The 14198-nt window shown below is 46.2% G+C and overlaps 1 long non-coding RNA gene across 1 annotated transcript; it reads right to left on the reverse strand.

The window, feature by feature from the left end:
• Positions 1-420: 420 nt before the first annotated feature.
• LOC148112519 (uncharacterized) lies at positions 421-3813 on the reverse strand. Its single transcript, XR_015729309.1, has 2 exons — positions 3439-3813; positions 421-963 (listed from the first exon to the last, which is right to left on the reverse strand). It is a non-coding gene; the product is annotated as an uncharacterized LOC148112519 (long non-coding RNA).
• Between the last annotated feature and the right edge of the window lie 10385 nt (positions 3814-14198).

Genomic DNA, 14198 nt, shown 5'->3' on the forward strand with positions numbered 1-14198 from the left:
ATTTGGTGCAAGTCAAAGGGCAGGTCTGACTCAAGAACCCCACGATTCTTCTCCCGGAACAGAAGGCCGGCTGAGCTGAGTGCCTGTGGATAGGTTGTTTCTGAACATAACCAAGGTAGATGCCTCCAGATACTCACACTTGCCGCCATTGGTGGTCCCTGCCTTACCAGTTATGCTGCCAATGAAGATGGAGGCTCCATTTCCCCTGTGTGGAATTAAACAAGCTCTTCTCCACAAGAAGCTGGCAAGCAAGAAACAGCCCAGGAAGAGATGAAGAAGCTCCTGAGATGTTGGTTCCTGATAGGACAACCTTCGCCCAGGTGCAGAAGCCAGCAAAGTACCTGCACTCGGATTCCAGCTCATTTCCCATTACGCCCAGGCCCTGCCACCTGCCCTACGTGGAAACAACACAATGGTACATTTATGTTCTATTGTCTTTATTGCCTTGAACACAGCCTGTTAATAATAAAACAAAGCGGCTGTCAGATATTTTACACAGAGATGCATCGTGCTTTTCATAATGAGACATAAACCCAGTGTCCCATTGTGAAGCATAATTTAGTTGCCTTTATAGTTCGCCATCCAACTAGAAATGATGTTATTGTCAGACAGGAGACCTGGCTTCCTCTACGATGGGGAATTTCTGTATGCATGAATGGCAACAGGGAAGTCGTGTGAAGTGTAGCGTTAACTCTATCCCCTTAAGCCCTGCTCATCCAGACAAGAGGCCGGGCAGTCCCACCAGCTCCTACTGACCCTAATGGGGGTTTTCACAAGTAATTATGGATGGGGATCACTTTAGGGGCAGGGAAGGGAGGTAAGGAGGCGGCTGCGGTGCTGTCAGCTGGGTTTCAAGGGCGGAACCTGTTGCAGGCCTGAGGCTGGATCCTGGCTTGTGATCTTCCATGAAGAAGAGCCTCTGTTCACGCTTCATTGTCTGAAGTCAGGCTGGTCCTTCCATTCCTAATTATAATGTTGCATAAATGTGTTGTATTACTCAACAGGCATCCAAAGGCACTTTGTAAAGATTCACCTGAGCAAATTAATATCAAAAAACAATTATATTTCTGAATACAAAGTTGAGAAAGACTTAGCTTTCCTGCATTGTGCTTTTGCAGAGAAGGTGCTCATACAGAACGCACAAAAGGCCTCGGGTAGTGTAACAAAAGACTGCAGAAGGTGGAGAAAAGAATAAATAAAAACAAAATCCATCATTTGCTTTGCTAAAAATCCCATGGGAAGCAAGAATTAGAAAAGCCCAGGAAGTGACACACAACAACATTCTTCCTCATGCTTGTTGTTTTGAAAAATGCAAATTTTCTCATGAAAATAGTCCCTGTGTGCTTTCCCTTGTGTGGCCAACAATAGCCTTAGGCCGGTTGTTGAATAGAGATTTAAGACCAGGAATTGTGCAGGAATAAACAAGTTAAGCCTCCTCCCCACACCGTGGATTGTGTTTTGGGGCTTCAGACCGGTGAGATGAAACATGGAGGCCATTTTGAGAGAGACAACAGGCAGCCATTTCTCCCAGAGCTGCTAAGAAGGATCAGGCAAATGACCACTCATGGCAGGTTATGGGGAAGATGGCCCTGGGGACAGCAAATCCCCATTCGAGGATAATGCACTTTAAACAGTTGGGGAGAAGTTTCTCCTCTGTCAAACTGGTTGGCAGGGTGGTGAGAGAAGATGGAAGGGCTTAGGCTTAGGAATAGGACTGGAGTCATGGAAAGCTACATCTGGTGTGCTGAGCTCTTTGAAGGAAAGCAAGGCAAGACACTGGGTGGATGAGTAAGAGAAAGAGAAATGCTGAAGGCAAGGTGCAGAGAGGGCTTTTCAGGCGAGGTGAGTTCTCCTTAGCAGAGAGAAAGGGCAGCTCTGAGTCAGATCAACTAGGAAATCCTTCCAGCCAGCAGGAGCTCCTGCCACCTCAGGCAGACTATCACCCAGAGGTCTGGGCTTCTTCTCCACCACCACAAGCCCCATTGCTTGGCAGGTCTTCACCAGTAAGCCAACAGCAAAGATCATTAGTGCAACTGGCAACGAGCATACTCTGTTTACAATGTCTGTAAGCGTCACTGGCCATGCCTTGATGCGGCATCCACTTCTGAGCCAGGTGGGGACATTCTCCTTCCCCATCCAGGCTCAGTTACAATGCTAGAACTCTCAGCCACCCAGCCACAGACCTAGAGGAACCCAGGAGAGCCAAGGAGAGCTGCCCAGGGAGACACCCGGACTCCATCCTGGAAAAGGCCTTGGGGTGCAGAAGGAAGTGGGTGAAGCAGAGATACACAGCAGACCAGGAGGAGACCAGTCCTGCCACCCTCGTAGGTGCCTTTCTCCGCTTCCCTCTGCAGGGAGGGGCATGGCCTGGTCCATGAATGGAGCTTTTGGGGAATTTTGCATCTGGGCCCAATGTTTGCATAGGCGAAATGCTAAATATTCATTGAGAAATTATCCCATTTGGAATAGCAGGATGAAGCAATCATTCCTCCCACTGTTGTTAGAAGCCGCCACACGGGTTTGCCAGTTGTTGTGAGGGATCAAATCAGCATATACAACTGTGGGTGTATAAACACTGACATGCACGCACACACACACACACACACACAAACACATGCACAAACACGCATATCCCCTTTTGTCTAAATGAAATAAAAGAAACCCAAAAAGCTGCCTGCCGAAATCCCCTAACACAATTACTTTCGATAATTAAATATTTATCACAGCTGAAGAAATAAGCCATTTAATGTTTTAGGCAAGTCCAAAAAAAATCTCCTTCCCTCCCTCTCTCTCTCTCTCTCTCCCTCCATTCATTTTGCTTTAATTGCTTTCCTGTCACCTGACACACACACACCCCTTTCCTGGGCATCTGCCGCAGGAAGGTGTCACCTGGCTGGCTGCTTCTTCAGGCTGCCCACCCCCCTTGCTTTCCGGGGTGCGTGTGTGTGAAGGGGAGAGGCTTGCTTTTAGCTTTAATTGAGAAGAAGCCGCTTAAGTCTTCCTGAGATTTCTGTCCACAGAACGGAATATTAAATCCCGCCAACAGTCGTGCAGAAACGCAAATCCCAAATGACTTTTTTAAAATGAAAAGCTGTAACTCCGGGAGAGGAAACTTGACTAAGTACACTTTTACTTAGAGGGTTTGAGACACCACCAACTTTCCTGCCCCAGAAATGCCCCTTCCAGGCTGCCCAAAACCCACCAAACTCCACCCAGGACCAGTGGCTTCCGCTGGCTTTCCAAACCAAGCTCCAGAACACGGACCTTGCATCACCAACTCATTGGGTAGGGATCCCACCGCCTCCAGGGGCAACTCTCTTTGCAACCCTCAAATCCTCTATCATGCCAGAAACCCCTGAGAAAGGAGGCATGGGACTCAGCCAAGGTGGACAAGGCACCAGGGATGGTCACCTCTGAGCTTGGGTGACCTCCGCATACCTGTCTCTAGAGTCAGATGAAGAGTAGATCCCTGCATGCCAGCATGTAGCAACAACTTGGTGACCTGCCAGCCTGGAAAAGTCAGTTTATAAATAGCTGCAGAGAGGACACTATTGTCACTCCATGAATAATGAGCCCACTCTTTCTTCACTGTCTGCAGAGGGACGTGTGGTTGGACTCAGCACTGGTGGCGGTGGGAGCTTTGTGGAGGGCTTCCGACCCATTTTGGAGGAGGATGAGCTCTGCGAAAGGCCAGAGGAGGCGCTGGAACGTTTCCCATCCCTGTAAATCTCTGTCCCTGGGAAAAGAAGAACGGGCCTTGGCAGGCAGAGGATGGGACTTCTGCACCAGCCTCCGTAGAGTAGGAATTAGAACGTTTTCTGGTAGACTGACTTGTGGATATTGTTCTTGGCAAAGACATTTTCTCTCCTCCTATCAGATTCACAGCTTCCTCAAAAAGAGTCATGGGGAGGGGGGGGAGAAATCTCACCCCCAAACCATTTGCTACCCAAAGGATATGAAGTCTAGAATCCTAGCCATCCATGCTTTGCCAAGACCTCCTGGGTTAACAGTCCTGCTTCTTGGTCTGTTTACATCCAGCATCCCCTGCTGGGACTGGATTCATCCACAAGCAGCTGTCAGCAGATGTGTGTCAAATTGTGTAAATGGTTGGGATCGATGCCATTTGGCCCCTGTATCCTTAATTTAACCCAGGGAAATCCATCTGTAAGCCAAGTGATGCAACAGGAGATGAGGGCAGATGTGGTAGCTAAGATTGCAGTAGGTCTACCAAGGACTCTTCTATGGATTTTGTGGAATCTCCACCTGTGAAAATGGAGGGGGTTTTTTTTCCAGTAGATCACTCAGAAGATTAACTGTGTCTTGTTGGTATTTAACCTGGACGACGGGAAAAACGGTGCCACCTCCATTTCCACCCAGAATGGCCACTTAGCTGCCACTCCTAGGACAGCATCCATATTGCTTTATGTCAATGCAACACCTTGATGGGCCTCAGCATTCTGGTTCAGCAATGGTTGGACCTGTCAACAGGAAAGGAGAGATGGCTTCCATAAATGTGAGCAACTCTCTTGCGCAGCTGTCCAAGCCAGTGGCCTCCAGCACATCATATGGCAAAGAGTCCCATAGAGCCTTTATGTGTGCTGCAGAGGCAAACTTCCTTGGGTGACCCTGAAGGTTGCTCTGAGAAAGAAAGCAAAAATTCAGACTCAAAATAGAATCCACAAAGAAAAGTGGAATCCTCCTGCTCAGAAGAAGACAGCAAAGATCTGGAGAAGAATTCTGTCCAGAAGTGCCGGAGATACTTGACCACCTTTGCCTGGAGAAGAGGACTGGGAGGGATGAAGGCCAAAGAATCTTCTTCCGATAACTGATGGAACAAATGCGGGAAGGGTGTTGCAGACAGAGAAGGAAAAGGTCTTCAGCATGCAGATTAATGGTGTTTGGATTCATTGAGTCATTTCTGAAGGAAGAAGGATGAGGGGATTGCAGGCCTGGAAGATGATCCATCATCAACTCTGCTTCTGTCTTCGCAGTACCTGTGGATCATGGAGCAGAATCTTCTCCCCTTTCTCTCTCTCCCTCAAACACACACACACACAAATACAAGCACACCACCCACTCACAATCCCATGCCTAGTCCAGGTGCTTTGGCTCTGGTGGCCCGACTTCTGTTGCAGGTTCCAGAAAAGCATCACCCTTGAAATAAATTCAAGGGATAGAGGTCCACCCCACATCAAAAACCTCTGGGGCAGTGAGATGTTCAAGAAGGGCTGGAGGGAAGCTCTGACCAGCATTGCCAAGAGCTGGGTCTCAACTGGGGACGAAGTGATTTTGCTCATTCGTGAATTTAAGAGCATGAGATCCTTACGGCATCCAAAGGCAGAGCTTCAGGAAGGCAGCCACACCTAGAGAACCTGAGGGACCTCTTTCTTAGGTAATCCTCCTCAAAGTTGCAGAAGGTCTGTGTGTGATTCAGATAATGCACCGGAAGCTCGTGGGGTGTTATTTATTTATTAGAAGCTTCGCATTTGCATTTTCTTTGTTCAGCACCGGAGTGTTTATCTGTATTTTTGCCTAGCAACCCCCAAAGGCTTCCTTTTCAAACGGCTCAGGTGATGCATTCATCACATAATTCTGCTCCCGTGCTTGGCTCTCCTTGCAGGGTAGGGTGCTGGTGACTTATTGGCATAGGTGTGAATTGAAGGCAGACATGTGTTGGTTGCCTGGATGTGTTTCTAGCATTACATTCAGTCTGTTTCTTGAGCTCACGTTAAGCATTTCTGCACCCCAGAACAGTAGAAAAAGGCTCCATCAGGGTTCTGTATGAGGGTTTTCTAGAATGGAACCATATTTTCTGCCCATGTCCGCTTCTATCTGTGCACCATGCCCCAAGGAACCCAACGAGCTATGCCTGATGGACACCCCTTTACCTTTCCCATCATTTAATCCTAGCTGTGACCAAAAAGCCCTCCAGATCCATATTCCATTGATGTTTTTTAGAATCTCTGACATGGGTGGCCATGACTCTGGATCCTTCCTGAAACTGCTCCAGGGGAGCCCCTGCAGGCAAGCAGAACACGGAGCATCTTCTATGAGACTGCCTGGGCTAGGAATCTGCTGCTACTTTTGGAGGATTCCTTACCAAGCTTCACTTCTTGGAAGAGCAGAGAGCAGATCCTCTCAGAAGGTCCCTTTCCTTATTCTCAGGCAAGATCTTCCTTTCCAGAGTTGGTTGGGCAACTGACGGCTCCCTTCAGGGGGAGCTTTCCTTTCTGCAAGTTGTTTGACTTCTTTCTAACTGCAGAGTGTGGCTAGTTGTGGCTTTATCAGGCATCCTTCACACTCAGCTCCCCATCTTCAAGTTCTTTCAGGAAAATGACTCTGCTGAGCTAAATCTACACAGGAAAAGGTTGCCCGAATCCTTTGGATGGCAGCCATTCCTTCCCCCTTCCTCATTTGAGAATCCTTCTGCATGTGAACAGGCGCCACCGCGCAATATTACAGGCTCCCATGGGGCATAACAAAGTGATGATTATAGCTGCTGGGAGAAGAAAAGGAGACTTACATCTGGAGATGATTTGATAATGAACAGACCTGGCTTCTGTTGGGAGAGAAGCTTATTAGCTCCTGGCTTCCATTGTAAATACAATCCACATGGAGGAGATGATATGGCCTGGAAAGAGGTTTAGTTCCAGCAGAACGGGAGAATGGACGGACGGACACCTGAGACAGGTTTAAGTCAATTCATCCACAGAGAGAGAAATTAGCAGAAGCTACATGGGAGGAAGAGATGGTTCCCAGGGGGGAAAAAATCTCTCACTTCTGTCTGTAGTCAAGAGGAGGCCATACATGACCTGTAGGAGATGCTTCACAGAGGACCTTGAGGAGAAGGAGACAATCCTAAGCCAGCATCATAGACCAAAGGTTAGATTTGGACTGGGGAACAAATGGTTCAGCTATGAAGTGTGCCCTGGACAACCTTGATCCATGTGCTTAACTTTCACCTTAACCAAGCACATAGGCGGCACCAAGCACATGAGCTCCTTGGAGTGGAAATAGACTTTGATTTTATTTGGTCAACCAAGAATGAAATGAATCCTTTGATACCTAAGTCACCTGATATTCAAAATATTCTTTCCTGTCTGGTGGGATTCTTTCCTGTCTGGTGGGATTCTCACTGTTGGTAGGTACAGTGGTTTTATATCCGCTGGAGGACAATGGAATGCCTTGGGTTGCGTCATGTTGAGGAGCCACCAGATAACTATTTCAGGAAGCGCTGGAAGCCAGAAACCAGCCTGGAGCCATCCTTGTTCCCAACGTGGTCCATTCACTGCTCAGCTGCTCTCAACACAGCGGCCCTTGGGATCCTTTCTTTGCTCTGGAAGACCACCTGTGCTGCACACCTGCCTGGTCTTAAGCACCACAAGCACAGTCACTTCCCCATCATTTTTTCTTCCTGCTCTGGTGATCTCAGCCGGCCTGATCCTTGAAAGTAGGCATTCAATAAAGGACCTTCAACTTCTGTAAATAGGTTTGTTTTCAGCAAGACGGTTACCTACTTTGGCAGTTAGTTATTGGCTGGTCTTTCCTCTCTTCCAAATGTTATGGCTTAATTATATTTTAGAAATTCAGCATTTGAAGAAGAGATGGGAAGTTTGCTGTTCCTTCCAGGTTGTGCCTTTGATATGATGTTGTTTCTCTAAAGCATAATACACATTTATTTGTACTCTGCTACACAGAGTTAAGACCTAAAGTTTCAACATGACAGTAGCGCGAGAGACACTAAAAGAATTTGGGAAGCTTACGCACAACTGCAATAGCAATAGAAATAGCACTTAGACTTATATACCGCTTCACAGCCCTCTCTAAATGGTTTACAGAGTCAGCCTATTGGCCCCAACAATCTGGGCCCTCATTTTACCCACCTCGGAAGGACGGAAGGCTGAGTCAACCTTGAGCCTGGTGAGATTCGAACTGCCAAATAACTGGAGTTTTGTCTATCCTGACCAGCTTGACATTGAAAAAAATATCTCTGGCTTTGAATCATGGCCAAAGGTTGCAGCCCTGGAATATTACCAGTTTCAGACACATATCAGTTGGACAAGGGTACCACGCAATTAATTTTCATCAGTGGAACAAAATTCCTGCCTGAGACGTTTGAACTGGTGGCCTGATAAAAGTAAATTGTTTGGACTCTAATTTTTAAATGATTTGAAATGTTACTCTGTGTGCTCGTACTTCAAGGCAACTTTTAGCTAATGCTCTATTAAGATTTACTCTACCAAATGAATTTGGCCACAGGGTGAAAACTGAAAACTCTAAATTTATGTGCTTGTGACTTGCCAATGAAATAGGCTAACGTGAAGAAAAGAGTTTTGCTCTGTGGGGAAGCTTTGTTGGTGATCCACCAGCTGAAATAATCATTTGAACCTATTTTTCCTTTGAAACACAGGTTCACAATGCAATGCATTGAGGACTCTCAAACCTGAATGTCTGTAAATCATCTGCATATAAGCAGGGCCTCTTTAGAGAAACAAAGGGACAAATCCAACTTTTCCAACAAGCTAATAGCCCTTTAGTTAGTCAGCATGGGGTTGTGTTTCCCATTGAACAATTCTTTTATGAGTAACTGAAACATTGCTTTTAAAAAAATGAAGATCAGTGCTGAGAATGGAAAATGGGCAGGGTCTCTTACATGACTGATAGATTGTGTGCCATTCAAGTTGGTGTTGACTCACAGCAACCATACTTTCTCCAGCATCATCTGTCCCTGGTCAGATCTGGTCTTTCAATGGTGGCCCTATCACCACGGTGACTGAGACCTTCCAGCTACCTATTGGTTGTCCTTCTCTTTCCATTTTTCCCAGCATCAGAGCTTCTCCAGAGAGTTGGGTCCAAAGTGGAGAAATTGACTCTGGTCATTTGTGCCTGTTGGGACCTTTGTGTCTCTGGGTTCATTTGTCTGATGAGCCGCTGTTTTGTTTCTATGGCTGTCCGTGATATTCTCAGGAGACTTCTCCAGAACCAAAGCTCAACAGCACTGAACTCTTCCTTCCCTTCTTCTTCCAAGCCCAACTTTCATTTCCATCGAGTGTCACAGGGAATGCAATGACTTGCCAATTCTGATCTTTGTAGGTAACAGACACGTCGCTGCATTTGAATATATTTTCCTAAGCCTATATCTATATTCATTAATTATAGAGGCTATATCTACATAGGTATAAACATAGGCTCCATAATTAATGAAAATCTCATGGTCTAGCCTTTCTTCTACATGGCAGGAAAGTAAATGAGATCAAAAGGATCTTCTAAATCTTCTCATCATGGTTTTTGTTATTCTAATGATTTGCAGAGCACAAGTTCCAGGGACAGTTGCAGATTCAGATTTTCAAGGGCTGATTGACTCTGTTACTCTCTGAAAAAGTAAGAAGGACTCTGATTGTGAGACAAAGGCCCCTTTATTGTCTCCCAAGAGGAACCATTCAGATACCGTCAAAAGGCCTTTAATGAAGAAAAATCATTCTCATTCATTTTCTCTACCAATTATTTGCTTAATGCAATAATCTGGGTTACTTGGGCACATTATAATGAAAATAATTACAGAAAGATGCAATAAACAGCACAGGAAGGATATAAAACAGAAAACCCACAATGTCATTGTAATAATGGCACTTATGTCTGCCTTGAATGCTTCCCAGCATTTGGCATTCAGAGGTAGAATGCCTCTGACTATGGAATCTCTCTACAACTCTTACAACACATTGTTACTGCCCAAATTCAATTCATGCTCTGGCAATTTGAACCATCATTGTAATCCTTTCTATGAGCAGTGTGGTGGCCTAATATTGAAGATGCTCATTTCCAGTGGTTGAGAGTTCAATCCTAGGTAGCGGCAGAGATTTCTCTCTCAGGGCACAAAGAAAAAAAAAATCTGCTGCGAACTCCATGTGGCATCAGGAAGGGCATCCAGCTAGTAAATTGTCAGCTCCATCCAGTCATCTTGACTCTACCCCAAATTAAAGGGATTACAGGATTGTAAAAAGAGAGTTTTAGTGTAATCCTTTCCACATCCTATGACAATAAGATTTCAGTGGTTTAATTAATTATGGCGTCTATGTTGCTATCAATATCAATGTCCATCTTTGGAATGCTCTGTCTTGGATCTCCTTGAGTAGACAATTTAGCCCTCCCCCCCTCCCCTCCCAACTCCAGCTCAGAGTGTACAGCCAATGCGCTAACCACATATTTTACAGATTCCGATGAAGTTTCTTCCCTTGTTCCCTCTGGGCAAAGTGCCGATCCTATCATTTACTCTGACGGGTATCTGAAAATGAAAGCCGAGGAGGCATGAAAGCAAAGCTTTTCACTTTGCAAGGCCAGTAATCGAAAACTCCTGACACTAAACACAGATGAAAACATTAATGGACAATATTCAGAGCAAACGTTTTCCATATGCAGAGCACAGCTCTGGGCTGAAGAATACAAATTTTGGCAGAGATTCTGGATTTTGGTGGGGAGAGGAAGGAGGAGAGAATGTGGAAAGAAGGCAGATGCGTCCGAGACCCACCTTGAAAGTTTTCATTGGTTGCTTTTCTTCCATCAGCCAGTAATCAATAACTGCTTGGTAGCACCTGGACACTCCTTGTGTGGGAGGGGAAACTGGATGACCAGATTGGGGTGAAACAGGGGACAGACGTCATTGCTGCAGCCAGATATTTTTCACAGGGGAAAGTCCCCATTTAGTGTTCTATATGGAGATGGTCCCAAATCGAGTCACTAGCATTCCCTACGGAAGGATTGCAGATCCTGTCTGGTGGAAAGGCCATCCATCACAAGGGAAGTTAAACTTTAGGGCAGGGGTGACCTCTTTCCTGCTACATGGGCACCTCCAAGGCAAGAGGAGTGATGAGTGAGGCTTGATTGGTTTGTTGAAGAACCTCTTCAGGTGCAGAAGGGGAAAAAAAACTTTTGATTGGCAAGACCCCCTCTGGTGGTTGGCATGGAGGGGGCAGCTTCTCAATCAGCCAAGCCTGGCGTTAGTACTTGGCATCTGGCCCTCTGAAAGTCTTGGCTCGGTTCCAGCCCCTGATTTCCCCAGTCCAAGCTCAACCAAGACCAGGTTTGGACCAGACATGGAGAGTTGAAGACCAACAGTTATGTAGACCGGGTTCAAGGCATTCTCAGCAGGAGGAAATGCTCCCTTTCTCTGATTCTTAAAAGTAGCTCTTCAGCAGGACCGATGTTCCTTTCAGCACCCTCAGAGGAACTTGGGGACTTCGTAATGTAATCATTCCTGGTTGGGAAGCTTCTGGAATAAAAGGATTTTCATGACGGTGTGATGTTTACTATTTTGCTTGCACTGCGCTTAGGTGGAACTGCAGAGCAAATAAACATAGCGCTAAACAACTACATGACAGTCATTAAATATTCAACAGCCTTTTCTTATGACATGATTTCAGACCCAACTGGGAGTTGTCACTTGCGTGGCCATTAATTCATTCTGGAGGGACTTGTTGCCATCTGGGAGCACGAGGTGTCCTACGTTCTCCTTGCTCAGTTGAGAGGAGCCAGTTTTATCTGATAATAAATCCAGAAAGACCAGCTAGAAAGAGGGCAGCAAGGCTGGAGAAAGCTGAGAATGAAAGTAGCATCCATTAGCTCAAAGCCTTCAGCGCTACCATGGTTTATTGTCTTGATTAGAGGAGACAGACTATAAATTCCTCTTATTAAACTTCTTGACTCACAATATGAGACAGAGACTAATGACTTAAAAATAATATGCACAACTATAGCAGGAATACAGATTGTCTCTTTCAGTTGGCCTGAGGGAAATCAGTGTAATGTTCAGCCAAGGGTGGGCCCAGAAGGAACTTGGGGGAAGGGGCTTGATTGGTGTTTTGATCCTTCCAGCGCCCCTTCAACAAGGATGCCTGAGAGAGTGTAGCCCTCTTCCCTTTCGCTCCTGGAAGGTTCACGGGATTATTTCTTCCTCTCTCCAACTAGCCAACATCTCAGCTGCTTCTTGGTCAGAGAGGGGAAGATCCCGGGCAATCCAGGCTGTGCCCTTCCAGCTCTCCATTTCTCCCAGCTGCCCGTCTCCAGGAGTGGCTGACCAGCTGCCTCTAGAAAGCCACAGGTCAGGGAAGCAATATGTCAAAAGTATTGTTCACCTGCTGAACAAATATCTTGACTCCCATTTCAAAGCCATCTCAGCCTGCAGGCACCTGTGGACTTTATTTATTGTACCGTTTTTACAACCTGCCCAAATCAAAAGACTCTGGTCAGGTTACAACTCACTGTATGTTTTGTGACAGCAACTTCCACAATTAATTATCCGTAGTATGAATGCAGAAACCCTCCCTGACATCATTCTACCCTGAAGGAGAGGGGGGGAGGGAGGGAGGCCTTAAAATGAATCCTGCACTTAGCAAAATGATTTTGTTGCTTGTCCTAAATCTCTAGCCAGGGAGTTTGTGCGTTATTTTTCCCCAATTCAAGAGGGGTCCAAGCCGCGGATGTTTGAGCCCTGGAAGACCCCTGACTCAGAAGCTGCATTGGCTCAGGGTTGGCTTGCTCTGCAGTTGCTCCTGGAGAAGACCACCTGGGGGTCTTGCATTCTGCCACCCCTGCTCTTCCCCTAAGAGTGATACCAACTCTGCTCAGGTTATATGAATTTGGGGTGGTGCTGTATCAGCTTTCTGCTATTGATTTTTCTTTGAGTTGCTGGTTTTATGCTGTATTGCATTTTATGGTTCCGTTTTCTGTTATTTCGTTGTATTTATTTTTGTGCTTTTGCGGTTTTATTCTGTATTTGTCCCTTTCCACTTTTTCTGCAAGACAGCCAGGGGACTCCTGATTAGCCTTCTTGATACTTCTTGGAGGCCCTTCTTGGTTGACCAGTGCTGGAGGCAGAACCTGGGCCAGGGGCCCAACTGGAGGGGCCCACTTGACTCCTGAACTCATGGACCAGGACAGGTGTGGGCTGCAGCTCCAGCTGCAACTTGCCTCTGGCCTCCCAGTGTGGGGCTCTGGAAGTAGAGGAGGGCAGGCACCCCAGTGGGGAAGTTCCCTTGAATGAGAAAAAAGGAGGAGGAGGTTCATTCTTCTATTTTTCTTACTATTAACTGGAATTAAAGTTTAAATGTGAGCTCAAAACAATAAAGGCATGAAAAATCTCAGAAATAACTTAATTAAGTTTTTAAAGATTTCCATGCTTGAATAAATTAGCCTTCCTGAAAATGTCACAACAGTCAGAAAAAAAATTGCAATCAATGGAGTGTAATGCGATTCTGCTCTTTATTTAAATGAAAACTCCAGCCGTGCAGTTCTTGGGGGGGGGGGGCAGAGGAGAGAGAGAAAGACTTAAAAACCCAAAACATCAGCAGGTTTCTTTTTTCCTGTTGCTGAAATAAATCTATAGAGATTCTGAACATGCTTGTTTAACAAACCCAGATCTTCGCCTGTAGCCTTACAAGTAAAAACCCCCCAGCAGAGAAGAGGGGCAGGGCAGAGAAAAGGATCCAGAGCAAGTCTATTATGTAGAACCAAAGAGTTGGGGAATGATCAATAGAGGGACATTTTTATTTTACCCATGGTTCTTCAGTAAGAAATTGTCTGAACAGAGACGAGGAGAGCAGTCTAAACCCTCTGAATCGTTAGCACATTCTCTCTCTCATCCATGCCCCCCCCCCCCAAATACTAATAGCATTGTGCTGGCACACTCTGGATAGACTGTAGCTTTAATTGTGTTGGATGTCATGAAAGGGCTAGCCATAAATCGTGCTGTGAAAAACAGACGGGAACAGCACAGAAATCACTGGATGGTTTTGTCGTGTGGATGCTTCACTTGAGAGTCAATGAAAAGAAGACAGCGCTGAGTCTACACCTCTCCCACCCACCCACCCACCCCACTGTTATAGGCCTGAGTCCCTCCACCCTACAAGATGCTCTTTCATCTGTTTCTATCTACAGTCTCTGTCCATCTGTCCACCCTCCCACCCATCTGTCCGTGCGTCTGTCTGTCCATCCGTCCATCTGTCTGTCCATCCATCCATCCACCCTCCCATCCATCCATCCATCCATCCATCCATCCATCCATCCATCCATCCAAACTGTATGGCTGATTCATTCCATAGTGCCTCTGGGCAGTGCACAGTAGTAACATGGTCACCACCACAGAGAAGGGCCACTTCCTAGGTCACTCCAATGACACTGTTTGATTGATGGGACCTGAAGCATGC

Source organism: Pantherophis guttatus, chromosome 9 (assembly GCF_059756535.1).
Source record: "Pantherophis guttatus breed Tessera chromosome 9, ASM5975653v1, whole genome shotgun sequence".
Classification (NCBI taxonomy): Eukaryota; Metazoa; Chordata; class Lepidosauria; order Squamata; family Colubridae; genus Pantherophis; species Pantherophis guttatus.